The sequence below is a fragment of the Microtus oregoni genome, unplaced genomic scaffold (assembly GCF_018167655.1).
Source record: "Microtus oregoni isolate MIOR12 unplaced genomic scaffold, Mior012 000024F_ref0000369, whole genome shotgun sequence".
NCBI lineage: Eukaryota > Metazoa > Chordata > Mammalia > Rodentia > Cricetidae > Microtus > Microtus oregoni.
In genome coordinates, this window is record NW_024543083.1 from 29,858,552 (window position 1) to 29,867,449 (window position 8,898).

Below are 8,898 nucleotides of genomic sequence, written 5' to 3' on the forward strand. Positions count from 1 at the left end.
AACTGAGGCCTACGAGGAGTTTCTAAATTGTAATTTGAAACCTTGAAATAATCTTTCTCCTCAGTGTGGTGTAAGGGTGTGGATCATGCTCCCAAAAGACCAGTGATTTGAGGATAAAGGGTAAATAATATAGAGAAGACCTTTTGTTCTTAATTGTACTTATTCCTTTTCTTTCTTTTTTTAAAAATATTTATTTATTATGTACACAATATTCTGTCTGTGTGTACGCCTGCAGGTCAGAAGAAGGCACCAGACTCCATTACAGATGGTTGTGAGCCACCATGTGGTTGCTGGGAACTGAACTCAGGACCTTTGGAAGAGCAGGCAATGCTCTTAACCTCTGAGCCATTTCTCCAGCCTTTTCTTTATGTGTCTCTGCACATGTGTGTACACACTTGCCCCGGTGTACACGTGGAGATCAGAGAACAACTTGGGGGACTCGATTCTCTTCTCCCACCATGTGGGTCTTAGCGATCAACCTCTGACCTCCAGTCTCAGTGGCAAGTGCTTCTTCCCTCTGAATCTGCCACCCTGGAGAAGGCATTTTCAATCTTTGGGATACAGTCAGTATCTCAAAGAGTTAGGCCTGTTATTTTAGTCTGTGATACTTAAGTAGGTTTGATCGAATGCATTTACAAGAGCTGACTGTGGCATGCTGCTCTTGCTTCTCCACGCTTCCTATGAAGTGCCACTTGAAAATCAAATTGCCACATTGCCTTTACATCACATGTTATGCCTGGAGTATTGTCCTTTGAAATAGATTGGTCAGGGTACACTATTCACAGAAGAGCAATAACCTACCAGCTTGATATTGTCACTGAATCTTAGCTCTCATGGAGAGAATGCCAAAGTAAGTTATCATATACTACACTTGAAAAATCAAGAGCCTCTTTTGACCAAGTAGAATATGAAAAAAAGAGAAAGTTTCTTTTTAAATAAATGTGTCTTCATTCCCCAGCACTGTTTTCTATTGCTAGGAAGGGTTGCAAAGTTCCATGATGGCTTCTCCTTCAGCATTCCCCTAACTACTCATTTTAGCTTTACTTCCAATCCCTTTGCCCATCAAATATCTACATAATGGCTATGTACAGTCACAGGTCATTAAATGTGCACACATTTCCATTCACAGCTACTAGGAAAAGGCCAAGCACTCCACTTCATGAGAAGTGAATATAAAAAAAAGACAGTTTTAAAGAAATTTACTTATGAAGCAGAGTTCTTAATATAAGATTAATTCTGTAATGCTGTTAGAGAAAAAAAATAATAGCATCCTTTAGCTATCTGCGTCCCTAAAGTCATGCTGGAAATATATCAGAATCAGTTAGGTACTTGTAGTCATTTTATGCTTTTTAAGAAAGAAAATGCTGGCCTGGCAGTGGTGGCGCACGCCTTTAATCCCAGAACTCGGGAGGCAGAGGCAGGTGAGTCTCTGTGAGTTCGAGAGTTCGAGACCAGCCTGGTCTACAAGAGCTAGTTCCAGGACAGGCACCAAAGCTACAGAGAAACCTTGTCTCGAAAAAAAACCAAATAAATAAATAAATAAATAAAAGGAAGGAAATGCTGAAGCCACTAACATCTCAACTCTGCAATATGCTAATTAATATTTCCAGTGTTCTTGAAGATCTAGTATAATATCTAAATATCTAATATACTATTATTTAATGTGATAATGTAATATTCCTAAAATATCTGTTACATTGTAAGAGACTGGAAATTTTCTGGACCTCGTACCCAAAGTTAATAATACACCCCGATCACAAGACCCAAGACAAATATCCTACTCTGTACTCAAAGTCTTTAACCTGTCTTTTAGAGAAAAAGTAACAACCGACTTCACTTGCTTTTGATTTCCATGCAATCATCTTTTACAATGTAAGGTAATGCTTAGCTATAATCTAAAATTATATACCCTCTGTGCTCCGGGCCGAAAGTAATGGATGCATGTCATTTGTGGAGAGTCACAAATACAGATGTTGAAAGCAGATTCCTAAACTCTACGATAAAAGTTGAAAGCAATCATTTATGTTTATTGGTAAAGTCAGATGTTTGTTACTGGGTTAGCTGGGAATAGTTGGACCCTGGCAAAACACTGATACCAAGGTTATAACTTGCTCTTCACAAACTGACCTCAAGGCTCTATTGTTGGACATGGGCTTCATCTTACGGAGTGAGCATTAAATCAAATCCGTTATTGATTGATTACTCGCATAACCTTTGTGTCACTGGTGTCCTAGCATATCTTTCAGGTAAGACTCATTGCGGACCAAATGGTTTGTGGCAACACACACCTACACAATATTTTGAACATGGAGAAGTAGAGGTGGTACCTACCTAGAGTCTTCAACATTAGAGGCTAGTGGTTTTGGAATCTGAAGATACCCTGCACTGCCACCAAAGGAAATAGCACCAACTCAGTCACAAAACCTTCAGTTTAGAGTGGTGTCCTGCTTGTAAGATGTGCCAGGGCAATGGTGGCACAAAGTTTCTGAGAATAGCCACACAATGTCAGATTTGACTTAAGGACAACTCCATAAGATGGGATCCTTGCCAAACATCGCTTGCGTGACCTAGAACCTGAGACTACATAAGCCAGGGACCTATGGGAAAACCAAATACTACTAGAAAGGAACATACTACAGGAATATAGCAATAAGATGACTCCTAAGGACATTCTCCTATAATCATAGATTAATGCCTTGCTCAGTCATCATCAGAGAATCCTGCTCCTGTAGCAGATGGGAACAAGCACAGAGACCCACAGTCAGACATTATACAGAGACAGAGAGACAGACAGAGACACAGTAAGAGACAGAGACACACCTTGGAACACTCAGCCCCCAAAGGGATGTCACCATCAAATCCTTCCTTCAGAGCTCAAGGAATTTCCATTGAAGAGTGGATGGAAGAAGTATAAAATCCAGAGGGGATGGGAGATGCCAAATAAACAAGAAAATAAGGTCTACTATATACTACAGGACTGATATATATGTGTGTGTGTGTGTGTGTGTGTGTGTGTGTGTGTGTGTATAAAGTTGACAGAGATTAAGATGAGGCAGTAGAGGAGCTGGCTGAGACAGAAACAACCTCAAGGCTATGATTTCAGTGAACTACTATAACTAGTTAGTCTGCTCCTCCTAAGATTACCACCATCTCCTAAAATAGTCTGACCAACGTAGGACCAAGACTTTGGTATATGAACCTGAAGCCAACATTTCACATTCAAACCAGAAGACTAGATATACACAATGTAGTTTAATCCATTCTATTTTTGATTATTCATTACAATGAGAAAGATCTTTTTATTCCAGATTTTAAAATGATTAGACAAATTAGTTTGATATTTTTATTTTTCTGATATTTTAAAACTTTGATCCATTTTGACATTATTTTAGTATGAAGGGAGAATGACTGTTATACTTTTTTTGAATGAATAATTTCTCCTTTAGTGTTCCCATTTTCAATTCTAGGACTCCCATCTCTTATGGTATTTGGATTCTTTTAGCTACATTATTTAAAGTTTTCACTCTCTATAAATCTTTCATGATTTTGTATTGATGGGCATTTTGCAATGTGTCTATTGGAAAAGAACTGACACATTTAGAATTTGGAGATTTCCTTTCTAAAAAGTTGGTATTTTTATGTGTTGATGTAATCAAGTTTATTTTAATATTTGGTTAAATGTCATATTTACAAGTACTTAAGGATAATACTTGCCAATGAACTATGTGCATAGACTAGGTCTCTATTCTTTTTTTCTCACCATATGATATTTGTAGTAGTTCGGATGTTTTAGAGAAACTGAACTAATGGAATGGATATACATTACGTAGCTTAACTATTAGATTGACTTATACAATACAGGCTGGATAGTTCACAAAATAATGTTCTGCATGCTGGAGAGGCTGTGAATCCAGTAGCTGCTCAGCACACAAAGCCAGAAGTCTCAACATTCCCAGCCTGGCTCTGCAGGCCTAGAGGATTCCCGGAGAGCTACTGGTCCTTAGTCCGCACTGGGAAGCGGAAGAATCAAGATTTTCAATCAGTACAAGATGGCCACAGCGATAGCAATGGGATAGACACACTTACCAGCAAGAAGCAGCGGTGGACAAAGAAACACCATTGCTTTATCTTGGACTTTCAAATCTCGGCTACCCTTCCTTTAGAAGGGGCTGCCCACTCTGATGCAGGTCTTCCCACACTAGTTAGTGCTTCCACTCACATCCTAATGTGATGTATGCCCAGATGTACTCCTCATACATGGTTCCAGATCTCACACTGTTACCATTACAATGTCATTTTATTCTTTTTAGACATTCTCTCCCTCTTTTTTTTATTTTTATTGAGCTCTATATTTTTCTCTGTTCCCTTCCTCCCCTCTTTGCTTCTCTCATCCCTTTCCACCCTCTCCCAATGTCCACATGCTCCCAATTTACTCAGGAGATCTTGTCTTTTTCTGCTACCCGTGTAGATTAGATCTACGTTTGTTTCTCTTAGGGTCTTTTTTTTGTTGTTGTTGTCTAGGTACTCTGATATTATGATTTGGGGCTGGTTTTCTTTGCTTTATGTTTTAAAAACCACTTATGAGTGAGTACATGTGATAATTGTCTTTCTGTGTCTGGGTTACCTCACTCAAAATGATGTTTTCTAGCTCCATCCATTTTCCTGCAAAATTCAAGATGTTGGGGTTATTTTTTTCCTGATGTGTAGTACTGCATTGTATAAATGTACCACATTTTCCTTATCCATTATTTGGTCAAGGGGCATGTAGGTTGCTTCCAGGTTCTAGCTACAACAAACAATGCTCCTATGAACATAGTTAAGCACATGTTCTTGTGACACGATTAAGTATCCTTTGGATATATACCCAAAAGTGGTATTGCTGGGTCTTGAGAAAGGTTGTTTCCTAATTCTCTGAGAAATTGCCACACTGACATCCAAAGGGGCTGTACCAGCTTGCATTCCTATCAGCAATGTAAAGGGTTCTCTCCCCCCCAAAACCTCTCCAGCATAAGTTATCATCAGTGTTTTTGATCTTGGCCCTTCTTATAGGTGTAAAATAGACATTCTGTCTAACTTCCAGAGCAGTACTGTATACCAACCTTTATTCAAGTCAGAACACAACTTTTAATTTTTGTTTCCTAACAACACAGAGCTGGCTCAACTCCATTCCTTTCTTCCCTCCCTCCTGTCTGGGTACTGGGAGGCTTGCTCAAGGTCTCATGCTTATTAGGAAACCATTGTATGGCATATTTAGTACCATTCATGAGCCAATATCAATAATATAATAATAGTACTGTATTAATAACAATACTGTTATTAAATCCAGATTTTTATACTGTTTGTTTTTTTCCCTTCAAATCGATTAAGTGTTTCAGAATACCATCTATTCCCCCAAACACACTTGGTTGTCATGCCTCCTGAGGTGCCTCTGGGGTCTGACAACTGGTTCTCTGATTTCTTTTCTGAAAAACTTTTGATGACCTTCATATTTCTGAGATTCACTGCTCAATTATTGGGATGAATGTCCCTCAGCTGAGATCTAATGTTTCCCTTGTGAATGGCAAGGAATTCTGTGTGTTGGGAAAAGAGGGTCATAGCAGGAACCTGCCTGAAACCACATAATAACTGTGACTGTTAATCCTGACTGCCTGACAAAAGGTGTCGGGTGAGTTTCTTCAGTATAAAGTCACCCCCACCCCTGTCAATCTGGAAACAAGCCATTAGGTGCAGTCTAAATTTGACTCACTGCTTATAAGGAGGAACGTTTCCATTAGAAAAAAAAATTGTCTTTTTCAATTTAAAGAACCCTGGTTTTCATTTAATCTACAGATTCCTTAAATATTTCACATGAAATAGTTCCTGTTTTCAGCTAATAGGAATGTCTCCAACAATATGTTGTTCTAATAAATTTATCATACTTAATTTCCACTGTGTTTTTAGGAAATTTATTTTAATAGTATCAATCCATCACTTGGACTCTAAAGGCTATATTTTAAAGTTCCAGGTGCTTGAATGTTTATCATAAAACAGCATGCATAATAATTTCCACTTTTATAATTAATGACAGCGTCTGGAACTGTAATTCCAACTGGTAAGGCAAGAATGACTGTAATGCCTTCTTAAATTTTCATCTCAGTCCTTAAATGTAATTCTTCCTCTTAAGAACATATTTTAATTAGAACAGACAGAGGAGGTACACTTACTAAAAGCAAAGTCATAGACATTTAAACGGTTCGAAGTGTCACAAGTAATAAAGTGTTTCTCAGGCCACACTTGATATGCATTTTCCCAGGCACAACTTTATTTCTGGAGGCATTTTCATTTTATAATTTTTTAAAAATATTTTTTAGATTTAACTCTTTGGTCCTTTCATGAGTGAAGCCTAGCCTGATTTTTACGACTAATTGTAATTCTGACTGTCATCATCTAAAAATTCTAAGGTATCAAGTCTATCTGTTACCTTTATCAGCCTTTTGTTCAAATGTGTTCTTCTCTTAAGCTTTGTATCAGTTTATTGGGCATTTTTTTTGAAGAAAGTTGTCTACTCTCCAGTTAAACTAGATAATAGTGTGGTTTGCTTATTTTTCCCTTCCATTGTTTTCATTTTCTGTTATTCCCAAGGCCCCAAACAGTTATACTTGACTTGGATTTCCCATTTCCTCCTTGCCCCTTTCATCTCAAGCATTTCTAACATATACCCTTACCACAATCCTACCTGCACCGAGATTCTTATTTATTTCTTAATCATTTCAATATCAAATCCTGCCTTCATTTCATTTATAGTCTTCTTAAATCTCAAAGTTTCAGAAGATCTAGAATTCTGCTGTTGCCCTGATAACTTTTCAGTTTTCAAAAATTTGTATTCCTTGTCTTTCCTGCGGCGATTGATGGCTGCATTAATCACTGCCCCACACTACCTTTTAACTCTACATTAACAACTTTCTTGGCTGACTCTTTATCTGATTTCTGCCACCTCACACCCTTACCTTCAAATCCTCTCATCTTAAAAATCACGATAAAGGACTTAATTTCCATTATGTTTCTGTGAAAGACCCATACATCTTGATCTGGATATCAGCTGTTTTTTTTTTTATTATTTCTTGTATGTCTATTTTCTTTTTAAATTTGTTTTCCTGTCAGTATGGGTACCAGTGAGCTACTGTTTCTTTGTTCTTCGTTTCTTTGTATGCATGTGTATGAACTGCATGAATATATGTTTACGTGTGCGTGCCTGTCAGAGGTTAAGCTTGGGTGTCTTCTCAGTCTTCGTTTTTAAAATGTGTTCTCTTACTGAACCTTAATCACCTGGGTTGTCTGGCTAGCAAGCTCAAAAGTACTCCCATTTTCCATTCTCTATCCGTAGAATGACAGGTGCATGCCACCACACCTTGCAGCTTTTGCTTCGGTTCTGTGAATACAAACTCAAATCCTCAACCTTACATAACAAACACTTCTCCAGCTGGGTCATGTTCCTAGCCCCCACTTCTGCTTTTACCTGCTGAAATCTGGTACACATGACTATCAGTGTTGTCTAAATAGTCTATGGTTGGTAAGTCACCATAGAATCAGATCTTCATCTTTAGGGTCATAGGCATTCATTTCAAAATAAGTAATAGAAATGCAAAGGATGTCTATTTGATCTCATTGAATGCATGTTGCATTAGTACTAAGGTCTTCCACTTCTATCAGTTCATTTGATCCATGGATTAAAAGAAAAAGATTGATTTTTAACATATTAGTGAAATATCTTAAGGTATATGAAAATTTAATTCAGTCTTTGAAGTGCATGTACCATGGTCATTCACTTAGATGAATAAGACTTAACCTTTCAGGAAGGGTTATACTATAATCAGAAAAGCTATTTTTGAAATAAAAAAAACAGAATTGCTTATAATTTTCTATTTTATAAAAATATTTTTCTATTTTATAGTTTTTTATTTCTATTTTCTATTCTAAAACTTCGATTTTCTATTCCTTGTAATTTTTTTTTACTTTGTTTGTCAAGAGGTTACATTTCCTATAGGTGAATAAATAAAATGAAGATGTGTTTAGTCTATGTGTTTACCAATAGTATATGTGTTTACCTTTAGTATATGTGTTCATACATGTGTTTAGTCTATGTGTTTACCTTTAGTATATGTGTTCATACATGTGTTTAGTCTATGTGTTTACCTTTAGTATATGTGTTCATACATGTGTTTAATCTATGTGTTTACCTTTAGTATATGTGTTTATACATGTGTTTACCTTTAGTATATTTGTTTAATCTATGTGTTTACCTTTAGTATATGTTTAGTATATGTGTTTATACATGTGTTTAATCTATGTGTTTACCTTTAGTATATGTGTTTATACATGTGTTTACCTTTAGTATATGTGTTTAGTCTATGTGTTTACCTTTAGTATATATGTTTACCTTTGTAAAAGACACCTATCCTGTGTTTTTCCTTTCAAAAGCAAATAGACATAGTTCTAAAGATAGAGCAAAGGATGATCCTGCCTTTGGAAATGGGAAAGATAGCAGTCCTGGCCTCCCATGTTTTCACATAATTTCAGAGCATGCAGGGATGTGATGGTGGCACTCTCATCCTTCCAAGGGTGTTTCAATTAGTGCAGAGTCTCCTGCATACACTTGAGTCTCTGGGGAAAAAAAGAAGAAATAAATCAAAGCCAAACAACTATTTTATATGATGCTTGCTGAAGCATGCTGGAGGGGCTAGTGGAATGTCTGAAATTTGATTGCCATGAGTACCAAAAAGAAACTTTTCACTGCTAATCCAAAGGGTCTCTGAACTGACACAAACAAGCAAATGCCTTTACCCTTTCCCACATTTCTGCCGACCGGAAACAGTACACACAATGAGCCCCAATGACCCCAATCTTCAGAGTTTCTCAAAG